General features: G+C 41.6%; 1 protein-coding gene across 1 annotated transcript in view; it reads left to right on the top strand.

Moving 5' to 3' along the window:
• The first annotated feature begins 3,404 nt into the window (after positions 1 to 3,404).
• The window catches only part of STYK1 (serine/threonine/tyrosine kinase 1), a 44,623-nt gene continuing 24,686 nt past the window's right edge, over positions 3,405 to 23,341 (top strand). Inside the window, exon 1 of the mRNA XM_007076332.3 lies at positions 3,405 to 3,492. The gene's annotated coding sequence lies outside the window, so the exon portion shown is untranslated. The remainder of the gene's footprint in view (positions 3,493 to 23,341) is intronic.

Genomic DNA, 23,341 nt, shown 5'->3' with positions numbered 1-23,341 from the left:
TGTATCTCAAAATTAATAAACTAAAAAAAAAAAAAGAAATACGTGTTCTTCACAGTATCCATCTTCTCTGCCCCATAAAGCTGTTCTAGGGATCGAAGAAGATGATGAATCTCAAAGTATGTTGAGACTTGAGTTTAAGACCGTTACTTCTTCTGATCTGCTTCCCCTATTCGATAAACCTGTGCCAGATATTTTGCTAGGGTCTAGATATAGTGATAAATTGTGGTGTCTGCTCTCAGGGGGAATATAGCCTAATAGAAGAAATAAAGAAACTTCTAGCAATGAAAAGCATTCTGGATGCTAAGAAGATGGAGAAGGACAGTCTGTGTAGGAGAGGATTCGAAGTGAAGGTTGGGAACACTTCTCAGAGGTGAGCTGAATCCTAAAGAACCAGGAAGAATTGTTAGAAACGTTAGGAGAGGAAGGGCAGTGCAGGCATAGGGACCAGAGCGTGCAAATGATTGTGGGGTCAGAGGACGTAGTACTTCTCATTTATTTTTTCTTATGGTAGGGAATGTGAACAGTATGACTGAAGGTTATTGAGGCTGAGGAAGAAAGAAGGTGTTTATGGAGATGTGTAATCAGTAAGAGATTTCATTCTTCAATAGTGTCAAGATTCCAGATGGGAAGAGGTGTTCCATGGCAAAACTTGCTTGTTGGAGAAATCATTCTGGCAGCAATACGAAAGATGAGAGGGTGGTGAGGCTGAGGGATGGAGACTCGTTAGAAGACTTACAGAGATTCAGGCAAGAGAAGAGGGGGTGAACTCAGTGGAAAGGGGAAAGAGGAATGATAGAGATGTATAGGTAGGACTGTCCTTGGTGCCATCTGTTGAGCTGGAATGGGGTAGAAAGAGTGATAAGCCTCAACGCAGCATTTCCCAGCTTAAAATTTGCACAGTTAAGTGGATTTGGTACTCTAAACTTGAAGCTTCTTAGAGAGACCGGTAGCTTTTTGGAAAATCATATCCAGAGAGTGTTATCAACTAATTGGGGTCAACCTTTAGAGAATTATTTAATGGCAGGTTTTAAAACCCTGTTCTTTTACTGTTATCAGTGAGGTACATAGAAATATATATATATATAAAATATATATACAGTCAGCACAGAGCTCAATATATAAATATTTATAAACATATATATATATTTCTATGTACTTCACTGATATATATGTATATACATGTATATGTATATGATATATATATACCTCACTGTATATATATGTATGTGTATATATATATATATATATATATATTTTTTTTTTTTTTTTAAGTAGGCTATACACCCCATGTAGAGCTTGAACAACTCCAGGATCAAGAGTCGCACATTATACTGACTGAGCCAGCCACGGGGCTCTCCAGGTACGTAGAAATTTTTAAATATTTATTTATTTAGAGGGCACAAGTGAGCTAGGGGCAGGGAGAGAGAGAGAGACGGAGCTCACCTGAAGCGGGGTTCATGTATTTTTTCCTTGAAGCAGGGCTTGTGTTCACCTGGTGTGGGACTTGAACTCATGAACCACAGGATCATGATCTGAGTCAAAGTCAGATGCTTAACTGACTGAGCCACCCAAGCACCCCTCATTTTTTTTTTTAAATCTTTTTCAACGTTTTTTATTTATTTTTGGGACAGAGAGAGACAGAGCATGAACGGGGGAGGGGCAGAGAGAGAGGGAGACACAGAATCGGAAACAGGCTCCAGGCTCCGAGCCATCAGCCCAGAGCCTGACGCGGGGCTCGAACTCACAGACCGCAAGATCGTGACCTGGCTGAAGTCGGACGCTTAACCGACTGCGCCACCCAGGCGCCCCTCATTTTTTTTTTAAATCAACTTGTAGTTGACCATGTCTCAATGATACAGCCAGAAAAGTGTAAGTCGGAGATTTGATTCAGGATTATTTTTAATGTTTTGCATGAAGGGGACTGAAATAAGATAAAATTTAAAACAACAACAACAACAGCAACAAATGTACAGCCCATCAGAGCTTGCACAAGTAGAGGTTAATAAAAATCTAGATTGTTAATACTATCAGATAGTATTAGTTAATATTTATATAGTGCTCTTGATTTTTGAGTACTTTCAAGTGTATTTTCTTTCTTTCTTTCTTTCTCTTTCTTTCTTTCTTTCTTTCTTTCTTTCTTCCTTTCTTTCGAGACAGAGACAGCATGAGCAAGGAAGGGGCAGAGAGAGAGGGAGACAGAGAATCCCTAGCAGGATCTGAAGTCAGCACAGAGCTCAACAGCTAGAACTCAGGAACCATGAGATCATGACCTGAGCCAAAATCAAGAGTCTGATGCTTAATCTACTGAGCCACCAAGGTGCCCCTCAAATATATTTTCTTTCTTTTCCTTTTTTTAATGTTTATTTATTTATGAGAGAGAGAGAGCAAGAGAGAGTGAGAGAATGTGATAAGGAGAGGGACAGAGAGAGAGGGAGACACAGAATCTGAAGCAGGCTCCAAGGCTCTGAGCTGTCTGCACAGAGCCCGGCCCGGAGCTTGAACCCACAGACCGTGAGATCATGACCTGAGCCAAAGTCGGACACCCAACCGACTGAGCCACCCAGGCGCCCCTCAGAGAGCTCACCTGCAGTAGAGAAGCCTCTAGAGAACTAAAGAACCTCAGTGTGTAAATTTATTGTACCCATATTACATTGCCCCTACCTTCTTTCTGTTCAGGTACCCCTTTCTGTTTGATATGCTATCGGTCCTCAACAAACTGGTCCCCTATTTCAGTTATCTGTGACCCGCGTTTCTTTACCAGAACTTGTATTAAGTGTTAGTATCCAATTTGGAATTACTTCAGCTGTGTATTTTCTTCAGTGTTTCCTGTGATTATAAATGCCACGTGGGCAGGTCATAGAACTACTTCTGTTTATGCTACGTCCCTAGAAGAGAGCCCAGAATGTATTTAGACAGTATGTGCTAATGACCGATTACCTACTAATGACAGTTTTGTTTCCACTTATTCCTTCGCGATTTCCCAGCAAAGGCTTGAGGTGGAGATTATCCCAGGAGAGGACTCATCAAGCTCAAATTGTCCTCGAATCCGGACTATTGCGAGCACCGACGAAGGCTGCTGCTATGAGGTCGGACATGAGGTGGCGCTGTTGCGCTTTATCATGACTTTTTTTTTTTTTTTTTTTTTTTTTCCTGGGCTGCCGTCTCCTTCACAACGGACCGTGTAGCGATCTCTAGAGGAGGAACACAGTAAGCAGACCAGCAGCAAGTGCAGCTTTTACAGCTTCGGCAGAGGTTTCCTGCTGGCTGGTGCACGGTGAGTCCCGGAAACCTCAGTTGCCCGCAGACTTCCCCTTGTGGGGAGCCCGCCCCAACTCCATCCTTTGCGGGCAGCCACGCCCCACAGTGGGAAGGAGGGACTGAAAAGCATTTCCTTGAGGCTGGCACACCTTGTCACATCCAAACCGATCATTTTCTAACCCCCCTGGCTGGGCCGGTTCCATCTGAGAGCAGAGTGGCCGGAGGAGGGACACGGTAGTGAACTGGGGTTCAGGGGTAGGGGGGGTGGGAGGTGGATAGCTTGGGCGTTTGGGAGGGAAAGGGGGGAGAAGGCCAAGAGTGGGAAGGTTGTGAGAGGCGGTTCGAATTTTATCTGAACGGGCAATGATCACCAGGTGAACGAACCTGTATTTCTTTGGAAGGAACATCTTGTGGATTTTGACTTTTATGTTTTTATGATTGTACGATGTGATATGCTGTTCGGTGTTGACCGGATTTTTGCTTTCTTCTGAATTTGTCTTCTCTTTTTCTGTGTCTCTTTCCCTCCTACCTACCTGTCAATGTCATCCCCATTTGTCTCCTTTTTCCCGTTCATTTCTTTTTTGAAAAAAGATTTTTTAACATTTATTATTGAGAGACAGAGAGACACAGAGCACGAGCAGGGAAGGGGTAGAGAAAGGGGGAGACACAGAATCTGAAGCAGGGTCCAGGCTCCGAGCTGTCAGCACAGTGCCCAACGCCGGGCTCGAGCTCACCAACCCTGAGATTGTGATCTGAGCTGAAGTCCCTCGCTTAACTGACTGAGCCACCCAGGCGACCCTTTGGTTTCTGTGACTGTGGCGTCTTTCTGTTAGGAATCCCCATGCCATCTGAGTTTCTCAGACGTTTCAGACCAAGCTTTCTTCTTGCTACTTAGCGAGAACCATCAGTGGTTGTGGAAATCAAGCACCAGAGCTCCTGTAATGTGCAGCTCACACACACAGTGAAATGCACCTGGAAATGGTGACTTCGACCTGATTGACCCTCCTCAGTACTCCTAACACTCAGCGAGGGGCCATCTGGGTCTTTCAGTGAGACATGGGGAGATACCATTGATCCTTGAACATCCCGGGTTTAAGTTAGGTGGGTCCACTTATGCATGGATTTTTTCAATAAGTACAGTACAGTACTGTAAATGTGTTTTCTCTTCCTTATGATTTTCTTAATGGTGCTTTCTTTTCTTTAGCTGACTTCATTCTAAGAATCCACTGTATAATACGTATGATATGCAAAATATCGTATGCATACAGTGTTGCTCGATTGTTTATGTTATTGGTAAGGTCGACTGTAGGCTATTAGTAGTTAAGTTTTGGGGGAGTCAGAAGTTTTACCCCTGTTTTCTGCTGCACAGGGGATCGGTGTCGCTAAACCCTGTGTTGTTCAAGGGTCAACTCTACGGGCATACTTTGGAGATATTGTGGGTTTGCCTTCAGACCACTGCATTAAAGTGGAATTAATATTGGAATGAAGTGAGTCAGATGAAATTTTTGGTTTTCCAGTGCAAACAAAAGTTATGTTTAGTCTGTACTGTAGCCCGTTAAGTGTGTAATATGCCTACAAAAGTCATGTGTATACCTTAATTAAAAATTCTTTCTTTCTTTCTTTCAAAATGTTGATTTATTTTTGAGAGACAGAGACAGAGTGTGAGCAGGAGAGGGGCAGAGAGAGAGGGAGACACAGAATCTGAAGCAGGTGCCAGGCTTTGAGCTGTCAGCACAGAACCTGACGCGGGGCTCGAACTTAACCGCGAAATCACAACCTGAGCTGAAGTTGGACGCTTAACTGAGTGAGCCACCCAGGCGCCCCCCCAAATACTTTTTTTTTCTAAAAAAGGCTGTCATCTGAGCTTCCAGAGAGTCATAATCGTTGATGGCAGACCACTGTAATGAATACAATAATAATAAAAAAGTTTGAAATATTGTGAGAATTAGCCAAAATGTGACCCAGAGACACGAAATGAACAAGTGTTCTTGAAAAAAAAAATGCAAAGTTGCTACAAACCTGCCATTTGCAACAAAACAAAACAAAACAACCTGCAATACCTGTGAAGCGCAACAAAACAAAATGCTTTAGGACCACACGCCTGTGTTGCTTCTGTGAAAATCATACACTCTTTCTTTAGTGCCTTCACTATTAGCTTGCTAGGGCTGCTCTAACAAATGGCCACAAATCGAGTGGCTTAAGCAACAGAAATGTATTGTCTCACAGTTCTGGAGGCTGAAAGTCTAAAATCAACAGCCATGTTGCTTCTCTCTGAGCGCTGGGAGGGAAGGATCTATTCCAGACCCTTTTCTTTGGCTTGTAGATGGCTGTCTTTATGTTGGTATGGCATTCTCCCTGCATATGAGTCTGTCTTCAAATTTCTTTCTTTTTATTTATTTATGTATTTATAATGTTTATTTTGAGAGCACGTGTGCGTAATTGCAAGTGGGGGAGGGGCAGAGAGAGGGAGAAAGAGAGAGTCCCAAGAAGGTTCCGAGCCACCTTTTGAGACAAAGAGAGGGAGAGAGACAATCCCAAGCAGGCTCTGTGCTGTTAGTGGAGAGCCCGAGGCAGGGCTTGAACCCACAAACCGTGAGATCATGACCTGAGCCAAAACCAAGAGGCCAACGCTCAACCGAGCCACCCAGGTGTCTCCAAATTTCCCCCTTTTTAAAGGACATTGGTCATATTGGATTAGTGCCCACTTTAATGACCTCCTTTTATGTCTCTATTCCCTCTGTTAAAGACTATTTCCAAGTAAGGTCACGATCTGCGGTATTGGAAGCTAGGACTTCAGTGTATGAACTTTGGGGTGCACACTTCGATCTGTAACAGTTCCTTGTTCTTTCATTATGTACATACTCAGAGTGAGTTGAGTGTCACATAGGGAGTTTTGTGATTCTACGGCTCTGTTTTTGTTTTGTTGTTTTTTTTTTTTAATGTTTATTTCTGAGACAGAGAGAGACAGAACATGAATGGGGGAGGGTCAGAGAGAGAGGGAGACACAGAATCTGAAGCAGGCTCCAGGCTCTGAGCTGTCAGCACAGAGCCCGATGCGGGGCTCGAACTCACAGACTGTGAGATCAGGACCTGAGCCGAAGTCTGAGGCTCAACCGACTGAGCCACCCAGGCACCCCACTACGGCTCTGTTTTAAACTGAGGGTGTTAGTTTCCTATTGCTGCGGTAACAAATCACCCCACATTTGGTGGCTTAAACCAACACATGTTTTTCTCTTACAGTTCTGGAAGTCAGAAGTCCAAAAGGGGTTTGCATGCCTTCTGGAGGCTCTAGGAGAGAATCCCTTTGCTTGCCTTTTTTTCAGCTTCTAGACACTGCTTGCATTCCTTGGCTCAGGACTCTCTTCCTCTATCTTCAAAGCCACGTCAAGTGTTTCTCACAGTTCATTTGCCGGCAGTGACACTTGTGCCTTTTTCTTCCATATTCAGGGTCTTTATGATTACATCAGACTCACGGGCTAATCTAGAATAATCTCCTCATTTTAAGGTCAGTGGGTTAATTCCATCTGCAATCTTAATTTCCTTTTGCTATTCTAACACTATTACAAACTAACATATTCGGGGCACCTGGGTGGCTCAGTCGGTTAAGCATCCGACTTTGGCTCAGGTCATGATCTTGCCGTTCCCGAGTTTGAGCCCCACATCAGGCTCTGTGCTGACAGCTCAGAGCCTGGAGCCTGTTTCAGATTCTGTGTCTCCCTATCTCGCTCTGCCCTTCCCCCACTCACTCTTTGTCTCTCTCTCAAAAATAAATAAACATTAAAAAATTTAAAAAAAGAAACTAATATATTCATAGTTCTGGAGATTTGGACATAGATGTGTTTGAGGGGCCACTGACAGCCACACTGAGCTTTGAATAACTGGGTTTTCTTTATTGGGTTTATTGTCCTGTTTTCACTCTGAGGGATCAGTGTTTTGCTTGCTATGTGTAGCAAGGAACTTTATATCCCTTTTATAAGAGAAAACCAGCATCCTGTCTAGTGATAGAGCTAAAAATGTGTTCCCATTGAGCAGAAACCTGGGTAGCATGATGCTTCTATCGAATACTATTAAAAACGACTCCCCATCCCTTGTACTTTTAGCATTACAGCTTAATTCTTTATACCCAATTAATTTGTATAGGTTATTTTTTTGATAAAAGTGTCTTTCTAGGGGCGCGTAGGTGGCTCCAGGCAGTTAAGCGTCCCGACTCTTGGTTTCAGCTCAGGCTATGACCTCACAGTTCGTGGGTTCAAGCCCCTCCCTGGGCTCTGCGCTCAGTCTCTTTGCCTCTCAAAATAAATAAATAAACTTAAAAATAATTTCTTTCACCTCCAATGTTATTTTTATAGGTGAATTTAGCTGTGTATTTATCGAACAGCCGTATGAATTTTGACATGTGGGCGGACGCTGCTTTAGGCAGAAGAGACATAGCAATGCAGAAAGGAGCTGGGGTCCTTAAATTCTTGTTGTTGTGAAGGTGTCCCTCTCACTCCCTTCTCATCCTTCCCCCAGTCTCAATTCCCCACCACATCCCTGGCTTTAGATGTGGCTACTGCTCTGTGCCTATGTCTGGGCTGTACTAACGAAGGACCTAAGGAAGGAAATTGCCATGCCCTCAAGGAAACTACCAACTGTTTGGGAAGAAGCAGATAATAATAAGCAAGCCAATGAAGCACTGAGTCAGCTGGTTCAATGCTCTATATTAGCATATCACCTCTTGGACATGGTTTCTAACTGGGAAAAATGAAAGTAGAAGGGAATGAGCACACACATACCAAAAAAAAAAAAAAAAAAAAAAGTGGCTGCTTGCACAGACATCAGCGTAGACCGGAATGAGTCCTGTCCCGAGTCCAGGGACCTGAAATCTGGTTTAAGCTCTTGCACTCTTTTTGCAAGCAAAGAACAAGGGACTTACTTCAGTGTCCTTCATTATTATTATTATTTTGTTATTATTATTGTTATTATTTCCTCTCTTAACAAATGAAGGGTTGAGGTAGACTGGGAAACCTCCGGGGAGTCTTCCAGGCTTAAAACAAAATGAGTCTTTTATTTTTGAATTTCTCACAATTTCTCTGAGTTTCTGAAGCAGAATAATAATGAGGGGACAGGTTCGAATTCAGCTGGGGAGATGGTCACCTCTGGGCCAGAAAGGAAACTGGGGATGGGGTGCAGGGGTTTCTATCCATCCCTTGACTTCAGCCTCCTTTCCTGAAGGTACTCTTACCCGCTCAGCTCAGGTGGCCTTCACTACTTTTCTCCTGTCTACAAGGCCAGCTGAATTGGGCGGTGTAGATTCCTGTCGCCTCATGTTGTGAACGCCATTTCCTAAGGGTGAGTTTTCAGGGAACGGAAGGATCTCCCTAGGCTCATGCCTCCTTTAACCCTCATCAGTCTCTGTTGTGGCCCGACTTCTAAGAATCGTCGCCACCCACAACTCAGCCAACCATCAAGTCAATACAGCTAATTCTCAGTAATGGCCATGATCAAATCAACTTGAAGACAGTGATTGCATGTTTCAAACCTGCACTTTTAAGATTTTTATGAACTAAATTACTGGCAAGAATTATAAATGAGAAAGGAAACCTGTTTTAATTTTCCTTCTGTTATAGCCTCAGCCATAGTAAACTGCCCCATCAGTATATATTTGTAGAGCAGTGGTTTTCAATGTTGGCAGGTAACAAAATAGAAATATGGTGCTATTTCCAGAATACTGATCTAAATTAAAATTATGACATGTATATAATTCTAGGCTCTGTCAGAAATCTACTAAGAACAAATTGTAGCAGATGCTGTAGGGTAAGGAAAAAAAATATGTTTCAAACTGTACATTGTGGCCATAGGTAAATTTCAATAATACACATTTACACAAAATACACAATACACAATACACAATTACATTTACACAAAATACACAATACACAATTACATTTACACAAAATACACAATACACAATTACACAAAATACACAATAATACACAAAATAATACTCATATTTTAAGCCAATTAGCTTTCTAGAGAACTCTTCCAAGTTATTACCTTGTGTGTCATCAGTTTTTTTTTGTTTTTGTTTTTTTAGTGTTTATTTATTTTTGACACAGAGAGAGAGAGACAGAGCATGAGCAGGGGAGGGGCAGAGAGAGGAGGAGACACAGAATCTGAAGCAGGCTCCAGGCTCCAAGCTGTCAGCACAGAGCCCAATGCAGGGCTCGAACTCACAGACCGTGAGATCATGACCCGAGCTGAAGCCAGACGCTCAACCGACTGAGCCACCCAGGTGCCCCATTGTCTCATCAGTTTTGAGTGATTTAGCCAAATGCACTGTATTGTTGGGTAAATGCAGAGTTTTGTGTTGAACAACTCTAGGAGACACCATTTATTTTCTATTCATATTATGCTATCGACTCAATGTTGAAAAACATCTGCCAAAGACGATAATTTGGAGTTTGGAGAAATTGATCCCAAGCTCTTCTTTTCTGACAGAACTCTCTATCCAAGCCACCCCCGGTTTGTGTCCTTTGGGTCAACTTCTCCAAAGTCCCTCTTACGTCAGATGGGGCTGTCTTGCCTAAGTGCTCAGTCCAGGCCTCAATCTAGTGCTCCTTCTGGCCAGTTAGAGACTAAAGCAGCAGGAAAGGACTTGATTTATCTGAGTAGTAGAAGTGACAGGCTTGCTTCTGGTTCAAGGAAGGAGGAGGAGGCGTAAGAGAATGCCAAATATTTACCTCCATTACCTTGTTTTCCATCAGATACATAATCAGATTCCACAAATCCAGCCAGTCTGGTCTGAAGCTGTCCTGCGTCCTACCTCTGTGGTCCTTCCTCGTAGGTCTCCATGCCCGATTCCTTTAGCGTTGCTGGGGGCTGATCATTAAGTGTGCGTCAAAATGAATTCCGGCAGAGGAAGAAGAAAGAAGCAGAGTATCCCCTAAAATATTCATAAAGCCTGGAAGTGCCAACAATTAAAAACACAGCCAGAATGGGAAGTCTCGAGTCTTCAACTTGGGGCATGCATGGGGTAGAGATTTCCAGAGGCTCGTCCAGACACATAAAGAGCCCAAAGACCTGGCAGGCAGAAGAAACTATGAAAGCGTATGCACATTATGAACTGTACAAACTGGGATCTTTTTCCTTACCCTCATCCCTCCAAACCCCAACTGGAAAAAAGGGGGATCAAATATCCAGCCAGCCTTATGAAGGGTGGAAAATTGTAGGGAAGGAGCACTAGGTGGAGATTCAAGACACATGAGAGTAGTCTTAGCCTGAGTGTTAACTGGCTGTTGGAAGATACCTCAAACTGTGCCTGAGTTTGCTCATCCATAAGTTATGGAGCTGAGGGGTTTTTTTTGTTGTTGAGTTCAAAGGGCTCTTCCGGTTGTTTAGGATTCTGTGGCATTGGTGGAGCACGTGTTGCATTTCAGAGTGTGCTTGTCAGGCAGAATAAGCAATGGAAGGCAGGGTTGCTGTTTTCATTGTTTCTGTAGCAGCGAGTATGGCCCAGAGGAAACAGCAGTGGTTACTTAATTTGCAGCATGGGAATAGAATGGCTTTTGGGGGGCGCCTGGGTGGCTCAGTGGGTTAAGTGTCCAACTGCAGCTCAGGTCATGATCTCACACTCCGTGAGGTCGAGCCCCGCGTCGGGCTCTGTGCTGACAACTTGGAGCCTGGAGCCTGCTTCAGATTCTGTGTCTCCTCCTCTCTCTGCCCCTCCCCTGCTCATGCTCTGTCTCTCTCGGTCTCAAAAATAAATAAAAACATTAAAAAAAATGGCTTTTTGATATTGAGAGTCGAGATTGTTGTATCTTCATCCCTTCTTGAAGCCCAGCCATCTCTGCTACCACCAAGTGACCTTGATTTCACTCCTTGTCCTTGTCCTTGTCCTCACCCACATTCCACTCTTAGGATGAGTTAATAATGGATTCATGATGAAGGGGTTTCATATCCAATTAGGTCTCTGATTTATCTTCTGACCCTAAGCGAGTCCCCTTTCCACTCAGACCTTAGTTTCCACATAATGGAGTTGCTAAGGTAGCCATGGATTATTCTGCACTGGTTTTCTATTATAAAAATGAAGATGGGGCACCTGGCACTTAACTCACTTGATTAAGCGTCCGACTTCAGCTCAGGTCATGATCTCGCGGTTTGTGGGTTTGAGCCCCACGTCTGGCTCTGTGCTGACAGCTTGGAGCCTGGAGCCTGCTTCAGATTCTGTGTCTCCCTCTCTCTCTGCCCCTCCCCTGCTCATGCTCTCTCTCTGTCTCAAAAATAAATAAACATCAAAAAAAAAAATTTTTTTTTTAATGAAGATGGGGCACCTGAGTGGCTCAGTCGGGTAGGCGTCTGACTCTTGATTTTGGCTCAGGTTATGATCTCATGGTTTGTCAGTTCGAGCCTCGTGTCGGGCTCTGCACAGACGGAATGGAGCCTGCATGGGATTCGCTCTCCATTTCTCTCTCTGCCCCTCCCCCATTTGTATGTTCTCTCTCTCTCTCAGAATGAATAAACTTTAAAATCTATCTATCGATATATATAGATATATATCTATATAACTATATAACTATCTATATAACCATATAACTATATATAACTATATATCTATATAACTATATCTATCTATCTATCTATCTATCGATATATAGATATATATCTGTATAACTATATAACTATCTATATAACTATATCTATATAACGATCTATAGATAGTTATCTATCTATCGATATATATACATATCTATATATATCGATAGATAGATAACTTTGAGAAATATACCAACTCTATAGGATTGGGAAGAAAGAAATATTAATAAGCCAAATGTGACTTTATAATTATCTGTAAAGCATCACTTCTTCAGCACATCACATTTATCTTTCCAAGTCTGCTCTCCTTGGGCTGATATTGAAATTGATTGTTTTTAATTCACTGAGTTAGCACTGACCATGGAATGGAGGCAAGCTGATTTCAAAACCAAAGTATGAGCTTACGTTATCTACAAACAGATGGGCAATAAAGATTTGATAGTATCAGCAAGGTTGCAGGTTGTGGGTTTATAGGTATTCAAAAACTATGTGAGATAAGTCACTCACCAAAAGGAGTTGAACGCTGGGCTAGAACTCTCTGTGCTAGATGGAGGTCCTTATAGTTTTACATGTGAGTTACAGGATTTAATAGTGGTATTAGGGACTGCTCCTTTGCGCCTTTCATTTAAGCTCAATCAATAACATTTAGGGTGCCCAGGGAACAGTGTTCTCTATAGGTTTGATGTGAAGAAGCATTTATGGATAGGAATTTAGAGATGTGACTCTGGGTACCAGAGTCCCACCAAATTCATGGCAATGTGAAGAATCAGATGAACTCGGGCCCGTCAAAGAAAATAAACTGGGTGCTGATGCTAAGAACTACAAAATGTGCTCTATGGTGTGTGCCTTTATCCAAACATGAGGAGGATCAGAAGTGGCCTTTTAGTATGCTATGGTACCATATATAAATAGCATGCTTGGCCAGACTCTAGGAGGCATGTATTGTCCAACCTGTTCTAGAATGGATCTTCTCAGAGACAGAGCATTCTGTGACATTGCCGAATCATACACAAATTCTGGTTTAACCTTTAGAGGCCATGGAACTGTTTGTCATCATCAACAACAAATGAGACTTGCACACTGAAAACTACAAAATATCATTGAAAAAATTAAAGAGGATCTAAGAAGACTTAATATCGTTAAGATGGTAGTACCCTCTCAATTGATCTGTATAGTCAATGTAATCTCTACCCCAATTTTTTTTACAGAAATGGCCAAGCTGATTCTAAAATGCACATCGTAACATAAGTGTCTTAAAATATCCAAAACAGTCAAAAAGAGAACAAAGATGGAGGAGTCATGTCTAATGATTTAAAAACTCACTAAGTTTTTTTTTTTTTTTTAATTTTTAATGTTTATTTACTTTTGAGAGACAGAGCATGAACGGGAGGGGCAGAGAGAGAGGGAGACACAGAATCCAAAACAAGCTCCAGGCTCCGAGCTGTCAGCACAGAGCCCCACGCGGGGCTCGAGTTCACGAACCGTGTGATCATGACTTGAGCCCTAGTCAGATGCTTAACTAACTGAGCCACCCAGGTGCCCCTAAAAACTCACTAAGTTTTAAAACTAAGTAATTAAGACTGTGTACTATTGGCATAAAGATAGACATATAGACCAATGGAACAGAATTGAGGGTCCTGAAATAAACTCATACCTATGGCCATTTGATTTTCTTTTTTATTAAAAAAAATTTTTTTTTAATTATTTTTCTTTATTTTTGAGAGGCAGAGAGACACAGTGTGTGTGGGGGAAGGGCAGAGAGAGAGGGAGACACAGAATCCAAAGCAGGTTCCAGGCTCTGAGCTGTCAGCACAGAGCCCGATGCGGGGCCCAAACTCATGAACCATGAGATCATGACCAGAGCCAAAGTTGGATGGATGCTCAACCGACTGAGCCACCCAGCCGCCCGGGCCATTTGACTTTCTATATAGTGCCAACACAATTCATTGTGCAGATGCACTGGATATTAACATGCAAAAGAATGAAATTGATTGCCTACTTCACAACATTTGCAGAAATTAACTCAAAATAGGTCAAAGATCTAAATGTAAGATCTAAAATCATTATTCAGCCATAAAAATGAATGAAGTACTGATTTATGCTATAACATGGATGGGATGGTTAATTTTTTTAAAAAAATTTTAATGTTTTTATTTTTGAGAGAGAGAGAGAGAGAGAGAGAGCAAGCAGGGGAGGGGCAGAGAGAGAGGGAGACGCAGAATCTGAAGCAGGCTCCAGGCTCCGAGCTGTCAGTACGGAGCTGATGTGGGGCCTGAACTCATGAGCTGTGAGATCATGACCTGAGCCGAAGCCGGACGCTTAACTGACTGAGCCAGCCAGGTGCCCCAGGATGGTTAGTTTTATGTGTCAGTTTGACTGGGCTGAGGAATGTCCAGATGTTGAGGAAACATGATTTCTGGGTGCCTCTGTGAGGATGTTTCTGGAAAAGATTAGCATTTGAATCAGTGGACTGAGTAAAGGAGATCTGCCCTTGCCAGTGTGGGTGGACATTATCCAGCCTGCTGAGGGCTTGAGGAAAGCAAAAAGATGGAGGAAGGGTGAATTTTCTCTCTCTTGAGATGGGACACCCATCTTCTCCTGCCCTCCACCATCGGAACTCCTGGTTCTCCGGCCCTTGGGCTCTAGGACTTACGCCCATGGTCCCCCGCTCTCAAGCCTTCAGCCTCACACTGAATTGTACTACCAGCTTTCCTGATTTTCCAGCTTGCAGACAGCAGGTTGGGGGACTTCTCGGCCTCTGTAATCTCATGAGCTAATTCCCATAATAAATGTCCTCCTATATATTTGTCTATATATCTACATCTTTATATCTTATTCGTTCAGTTTCTCTAGAGAACTCTGATTAATACAATGGGTGATCTTAAATGCATGCTAAGTGAAAGAAACCAGACACAAAGCTACAGATTGTATGATTCAATTCGTATGAAATGTTCAAAATAGGTAAATCCAGAGACAGAAAATAGGTGATTGCCAGGCGCTGGGGAGAGTGGGCATTGGGGAGTGACTACTATTGGTACAGATTTCTTGGAGGGGATGATGAAAATATTCTAAAATTAGATAGCAGTGATGGTTGTACGATTTTGTGACTATAAAAACCACTGATAATACACTTTAAAAAGGGTGAGTTCTTGGGGCCCCTGGGTGGCTCAGTTGGTTAAGTGTTGGACTTCAGCTCAGGTCATGATCTCACGGTTTGTGAGTTGGAACCCCACATCGGGCTCTGTGCTGGCAGCTCAGAGCTTGGAGCCTGCTTTGGATTCTGTGACTCCCCCTCTCTCTGCCCCTCCGCTGCTCACACTCTGTCTCTCTTTGTCTCTCAAAAATTAAATAAACGTGAAAACAAATTTTTTTAAAGGGTGAGTTCTCTGGTATGTGAATTATATCTCAGTCAAAAAGAAAGCAATATTGAACGTAATTCTAATTTTGAAAAAAAAAAAAAGAAAAAGGAAAGAAAAGAAAAGAAAAAAAAGGTTTTCCAGAATCTGCTAGGAAGATGATATAATGTCAGAAAATAGATTCCATAGCCATACAACCTGGGAGTTCCAAATCCCTGTTACTAGCTGAGTGGTCCAGAGCAAGTTACTTTACGTCTCTGTGACCCAGAGGTCATTGGTGCCATTGTAACTATATGCCTACTAGGCTGTAATGGGAAGCAAAAACCAGTATGAAGGAAGCTGTGCTGCATGTAAGTGACGGTTAAAGAGGGGCAGAGCAGGGCAGGGTCCAAAGCAGATTGCTTCATTGGTTTATTGTCTGAACTCTGCTCCAGGCTGACTCACGGAAAGACACTGGGTGTAGTGGAAAAGGAGGAAGAGATAATATGGATCCAAGATACCATATCTATATTTAACCTTTCCTGGCCCTGGAAAAGATCCAGAACTATGTTAGGAGAGACACATAGAGGAGGGCACCAGAGCCAGGGATGATGAAAAGTATTGGATAAATTTTTTGTTGCTCAGTTTAAATAAATATTAGACAAAAATGTTGAGGGTTTTCCTCTGGTTTCAGACAATAAACTTAAGATTTTGTTCTCTTGTCCAGTCTCTACTGGGACCTTGCTTCATCTTTCAATTCAAAATGAGATCAGACAGGGGCACTTGGGTGGCTCAGTCAGTTAAGTATCTGACTCTTGATTTCGTCTCAGGTCATGAGCTCATGGTTTGTGAGTTCAAGCCCCGCATTGGGCTCTGTGCAGAAAGCATGGAGCCTGCCTGGGATTCTCTCTCTGTCTCTTTCTGTCCCTCTCCTGCTCATGCACTCTCTCTCTCTCAAAATAAATAAATAACCTTTTAACAACAACAAAAAAAGATCAAACAAATCTTTAAAGTTCATGTCACTGCCACATTTTTATTCCCAGGACAGATCAAGAAGCTAGGACAGTGGCAGGTGTTTGTAGCAAGATTCACATTCCTTTGTTTTTTTAATTAATTAATTAACTAATTAATCAAAGTTTTATTTAATTGTAGTTAGTTAACATATTTGCAATATTGGTTTCAGGAGTAAAATTCAGTGATTCATCACTTAAATACAACACCCAGTGTTCATCATAACAAGAGCCCTCCCTAATACCCATCACCCATCTAGCCCATCCCCCTCCCACCTCCCTCCATTGACCCTCAGTGTGTTCCCTATCTTTAAGAGTCTCTTACCGTGTCTCTCTCTCTCTTTCCTCCTCCCATGTGTTCATCTGTTTTGTTTCTTAAACTCTACATATGCATGAAATCATATGGTATTTGTCTTTCTCTGATTTATTTCGCTTAGTGTAATACATCTAGCTCCATCCACGTTATTGCAAATGGCAAGATTTCATTCTTTTTGACCACATCCCTTTGTTTTAAACTGCTTTCTGCATCTTTGTAAGATGCACTTCCCATTCATGACTTTTCTTTAGATCTCACTCTTTCTGTCAACATACAGCAAAGAAGGACTATATTACATAGCCATTTTGAGGGAATGATAGAAAGGTGTCACATTTCTTACTTAAAAAAAATAGAGAAAAACTCTGTTGTTGACCTTTCCTCTGGTTTCACACTTCTGAATTCTCTTCTTTATGTGAGTATATGTTATATATCCTTGGTTTCATCATCGTTTTCCTTTCTTGGATTCTAAATAAATAATTATAATGCCTTGTATTTTTACTCTATATATTTCATGGTGTTTTACATACAAACCTCAGACCAAGACATGTTAATTAGCTTGCTTAAGGTCACACACAAGATGGTGCTAACCCAGTGTCATAACTGAGATCTCACGTCTCCTTTGCCTGTATTAGGAGAGGGTTCTTTCTTTTCATTCTACATTTCTCCTAGAACTTTCCACTGAGAAATAATCTAGGTGAGGAAAATATAACCAATTCCAGGGCAGAAGGCAGCTGAAGCCAACGTGAAGATCAGTGCTGGGGCCTCATTATACTGGAGTCCATGCTAGTGTAGAAATAGTGTTATTTAAAGTTCATTTGATCACAGGGTTTTCTCCAAAGTGCATCTCATATCTGCATTAATCTCTGTCTTCCTCAAAATCACTGGTATTGATATATGAGAGGAGAAAGAGTATGATTAGCAAATGATAGAGCAATAAGTTAGTAGAACTGGCTTGAAATTCTCTGAAATACCAAAGCCTTAACACCAGCTTAACAGATCTCCAAATCATTTACTATAGAAATGCTTTAATGGTGGGAAGCAAGGTACATCAGAAAAGAGGGCAGTGGACCTGTGGGGGCAGGGGAGAGGGAGAACGTGGTAATACGACCTTGGATTTCTGAATTTCATCAATTTCTTTTATTCTAAGACTTTAAAGTCTTGTCCTATGTTTTATCTTATTTGTCTTGCCAGAATGTCTGATTAGGCAGTTCAAGGATTATGATCCATTACTTTATGGATCAGGAATTAAAACCCAGAGATGTGATAACACCTGCTCCAAATGATAGCGACAGAAAGGGAGAGAGAAACAGAGATAATGTTAAGATATGGCTGCCAATTTAGAACTGTATTAAACTAGATCCTGATGAATTTTAAATCTGCTTATATCACTTTACCTATGAACATAAGAAAAACCCCTTTATTAAAAACTTTCATGAACGTAAAATTGATACATTTATTCTATTGTATAGCTGTATAAAAATTTGGCAGTCCTCTTTGCATTAGAGTTTTCCAGAGAAATAGAGCCAACAGGATGTTTGTGTGTCTATGTATGTATGTATATGCATGTATGTATGCCTATATGTATGTATGTATCGTCTATTGAGATCTAGTTTGAAGAATAGATCTGAGCCTGGATGGCTCAGTTGGCTAAGCATCCGACTCTTGATTTTGGCTCAGGATATGATCTCACGGTTTGTGAGATTGAGCCCTGTGTTGGGCTCTGCACCGGCAGTGCAGGGTCTGCTTGGGATTCTCTCTCTCTCTCTCTCTCTGCCCCTCCACTGTTTGTTCTCTCTCTTTCAAAATAAATAAATAAGCATTAACAAAAATTAAGAATCTGTGGATAGTTGGGAAGTCCAAAGTCTTCAAGGTAGACCAGCAGGCTGGAGACCCAGTGAAGTGATGCAGTTTAAGTCCAAAGGCAGTGTGCTGGCATAATTTCCTCTTCTGGGGAGGTCAGTCCTTTTCTATTAAGACCTTCAACTGATTAGATGGGCCATACCCACATTACGGAGGGTAATGTGCTTTCTTCAAAGTTCCCTGACTTAATTGTTAATCTCATTTTAAAAATGCCTTCACAGAAATATCTAGAATAACGTTTGATCAATTATCTGGGTACCATGGCCTAGCCAAGTTGACACATAAAATTACCCATCACACACCTCTTCATGAAAATTTAATTTTATTTCTACTTTTAATTTTAATACAATTTGCATAATTGTATAATTATAATAGCAATTTAAAAACAATCATTATTTATTAATAATTATTATTAATCAATAATAATAACAATCAATTATTATAATTATTAAATAAAATGATAATTTTTTTTGCATGTTCAGAAACATCTTCCATTAAAAAAATCCTTTTATGGGGTGCCTGGTTGGCTCAGTCAGTGGAGCCTGCGACTCTTGGTCTCAGGGTTGTGAGTTTGAGCCCCATGTTGGGTGTAGAGATTACTTAAAAATAATATCTCTTAAAAAATCCTTTTATAATTGAGTCTTAGGAGAGAAATTACTGGGTCAAAATTATGAACATCATTCAGACTCTTTTCTTACACTGCCAAATTCATTTCCATAATGTAGAAATTTAGATTTCCTGTTAATGTGTAAGAGTGGGCTTTTTAAAATAGGGTTCTTCAGAACATCAGAAGTCTCTTTCTTTTTTTTTCTTAAATGGAAATACAAAAATTTCACATCTTGGTTTTACTTGAATGTATATTATATAATTATTAGTTAAATTGAACGTCTTTAATCTTAACATCACCCTTCTCCCATATTTGTTAAACACTTTGATTTGATGTATTGGTTTTCTTTTGATTTTCACTGTTTTTTTTTAATTTTTATTTTTTAATTTTAATTTTAATTTTTTTTGAGAGAGAGATAAAGAGAGAGAGAGTCTGTGTGAACAGGGAAGGGGGGCAGAGGAAGCGAGAGAGAGAATCCCAAGCAGGCTTCACACTCAGTGTGGAGGTTGACACGGGGCTCGATCCCATGACCCTGGGATCATAACCTGAGCCAAAATCAAGAGTCAGACGCTTAACCGACTGAGCTACCCAGGTGCCCCATGTTTTTCACTTTTCATGACCATTTATTTATTGTCATCTTATTAATTTTCTTACTATAGTTACTAAGTTATATAGAATTTCCGTTTTTATGCATTGATCCTTTCTTTGTGGCTTTACTTTTTCTGTTGGAAGGATTCTTCTATTTATTTATTTATTTATTTGTTTGTTTGTTTGTTTATTTACCTTATGCATTTGTATCTCTTTTGTTATGTATTCTTTATTTTTATTTTTAAATTTACATCTAAGTTACTTAGCATTTAATGCAGTAATGATTTCAGGAGTAGATTCCAGTGATTCATCCCCTACGTGTAACACCCAGGGCTCATCCCAGCAATGGGATGGGTCCCTTGCTCATTTAGCCATCTTCCCATCCACAACCCCTCCAACAGCCCTCAGTTTGCTCTCTATATTTAAGATATTTAAGAGTCTCATATGTTTTGCCCCCTCCCTCTTTTTACATTATGTTTGCTTCCCTTTCCCTATGTTCATCTGTTTCGTATCTTAAATTCCACATATAAGTGAAGTCATATGATATTTGTCTTTCTGTAATTCCGCTTAGCATAATACCCTCTAGTCCCATCCACGTAGTTGCAAATGGCAAGATTTCATTCTTTTTGATTGCCGAGTAATACTCCATTGCATATATATACCACATCTTCTTTATCCATTCATCTGTCAGTGGACACTTGGGCTCATTCCATATTTTGGCTATTGTTGATAGTGCTGCTATAAACATGGGGGTGCGTGTGTCCCTTCGAAAACAGCACACCTGTATCCCTTGGATAGATACCTAGTAGTGCAATTGCTGGGTCATAGGGTAGTTCTATTTTTAATTTTTGAGGAAACTCCATACTGTCTTCCAGAGTGGCTGAACCAGTTTGCATTCCCACCAGCAGTGCAAAAGGGTTCCCGTTTCTTCACATCCTCGACAACATCTGTTGTTGTCTGAGCTGTTAATTTTAGCCATTCTGACTGGCGTGAGTTGGTATGTTATTGTGGTTTTGATTTGTACAGGAATCTTTTCTTTTAATCTTACCTAGTCCTCACCAATCCCATATAACGTACAATGTTCGTTTTTGTTTCTTAAAACATATAATCATTTGTCCAACTAAAATTTATTTTTGCACAGGAATGAAGCAAGGATCTAAATTATTATTGCCAAGCAAGTAACCATAATATGCATATGATGCATAATCCACATAATGATAATCAATCTCAACAGTTCGCAACCTGGCTGTAATTTAGTGTCTCCTGGGAAGCAGTCCCTTTTTTCAGCGCTGATAAGTGAAATCATACTTCTGGGATACATAAACATCATAATTTCTTCTAAGTGAACCCCACATGGGCATTTTTTAGAAAGCTCCCTACAAGAGGCTAATGTGTAGCCAGGTTTGAGAATCTGCTTGTTCTGTTTCATGCTGACTTCTTTATATTAAATCCCTAAATATGTCATTTATTTCTGGGATATTTATGTGCTCTATTAAGCTTACTCTCTATTTTTGAGTATCACTGTGTAGGTTAGTGTGTGTGTTAGGCTTTGTAACATATTCAGGCCTAGAATATGCTTCTTGCCTCAAATCTTGTTTTGCTTTTGGAATGAGAGATTAATGCATGCTGGGATATCACTAGTTCTTATCCTCATCTTGCTGGAGCCCTAAGTTTGCAAAACAAAAACAAAAACAAAAACAACTGTAACAAGTCCTTATTGAACTTCTCAACTTACTTACACATCTTAGAAAAGCTACCTAAACTTTCTCCCCATCCTCATTTTCTGTTTATTCTCTGAACTACCCCCCTCTCTAGCTCCGCTACTGCTTATTCTTTCTAGGACCATGAGTGATCTCCGTTCTGCCTGTATCCATTGGGCCACTTCTCTGAGAGAGTGATTTGAGATAAACTAACTAGGTTTTGGAGGTAAATTCTAGGTAAAGGTCAACAGTTCGGTGATACATTCACATGTAGGTGAGAGTAAGCAACTTGGGTTTATAGTGTGGCAAGCAGAACAGTAGGGGCAAGAGGTCCAGGGGCACGTGGGTGGGCGTGAAGTAGAGTATGGATGGGGTGATGGCCATTATTCAGGTGCAAGGCCATCAGGGTATCTATCAGGAGGGGGGTGGCTTTCCATTTGTAGTAGGACGTCAGTAACCAGACTATATTGTGCAATTCTAATCTCATGAAAGAGGATTGATTTAGGCAGAGAGGACAGTGAGGGCCTATCCACTTGTGAGACATTCAGGATAGGACTCCAGACTTGAGAGTACTTGGGTACTCAGCATGAGTACCTGGACAACCTTACGAGAAATGAGCGACCTGTCTTCTCAAACTAAGGAGGGCGGCAAGAAGGATAGGGAGAAGGAGCCGAGACTATTGATTTCCTTACTGCCTCCATCCAGATTAGTTCAGGAATTTTACCCAAGACTGGGTAAAAATGTAGCCAGCAGATAGGTGGTGTCAATGGAAGCAGCTAGAAGGCGTTGAGACATTTAGGGACAGAAGGTGAATTAATTAACTAATTAATAATATACCACCATGTAGCATTCTATCTGTTTTATACCTTAGTTTACAGCATTGTGTTCTTGATCCGTCTTGTTTAAATCTCCCGTCCTCAACATGATTGTCAAATTCAGAGACCTCTTAGCAGGTATAATACTTAGACTGTCCAATCGTACGTAGTTGCTGTATGAAGTTTTAACACCCACGTTCCTTTATGATTAACTTCATCTTCGCATACAGGACTACGTGGAGTTAGATCTACCAATATTATAAATATCTTGACAATAGGGGTTTTGTTTTGTTATCTGGAGTTATATACGCTTACCTGATTGGTACAGCTATGTGACTACCTCCCAACCTGGGAGACAGGTGAAGAAGGGAGGGGGGAGGAAGGGAGGCACTACTTCATATTGATTGTCAGTAATGGGACCAGCACTATGCTAAGTATTATATGTAAATTATCCTGGAGAGCCTTCCACAGTCTCGGGAGAGAGATATCATTGTCTCCGCTGACAGATGGACAAACGGAGGCTCAGAAGGTTAGCATGACTTATACACAGTCTGGAAGAATGTTGGACCTGAGATCCAAATAGAAGTCTGACTCCAAATCTCCTTCTCTTGCCACTTACCCAAAGGAAAGTACAGGCAGGGCAGGGATAGGAAAGAAGCTTGTGAGCTTCTGGGGCTGCTGGGATATGGGTAGAAAGAGGCAGGTCTGCAGGACCTTCAGAATTTGAGAGGCAAGGTCGTCTCACTGGTTGAGGGGACTTGCTCATTGCCCTGCCCCCTTTTCTGGCGTGACTCATTCTTTGCTGCTGTCTGTGGTTCTTCACTGCCCTCAGGAGAGAAACAGGTGTCCCGCTCCCTGAACTAGGAAGGGAAGGCATGGCAAAGTCAGGTGTCGTGCCTCTGGACGCTTGATGAATCATCTATCAAACCGGAATTGGCACCTCTGTTATCATAACACCAGCTCAGTGCTGATTCCATCTTTCCCAGCTTCCAGACTGCTCAGCTCTGAGGCACACTGAGCCACTCTTAAGGAGGGACTCTGCTGTTTGCTCCTTGCTGTGCAGAATGAGGTTCCCGGGGGCATCGTTTTCATCTCGCCAGGCGTTTGTGGTTGTGTACCTGGGATTACCTTCTCTGTGCAGGATCTTTACAGGGACCCGCCTTGTGTGACACAGCACTTCACACATTTCCTGCTTGTGACATCCCCTGTCCATTGTCTCTCTGCCTGCCCCGGTCCGGGACTCATTTATCAGAGAATGAGACAGCGTGTGTACGTGTG

This window comes from Panthera tigris, chromosome B4 (genome assembly GCF_018350195.1).
Source record: "Panthera tigris isolate Pti1 chromosome B4, P.tigris_Pti1_mat1.1, whole genome shotgun sequence".
Classification (NCBI taxonomy): domain Eukaryota; kingdom Metazoa; phylum Chordata; class Mammalia; order Carnivora; family Felidae; genus Panthera; species Panthera tigris.
This window is presented reverse-complemented; position numbering and strand designations above follow the sequence as displayed.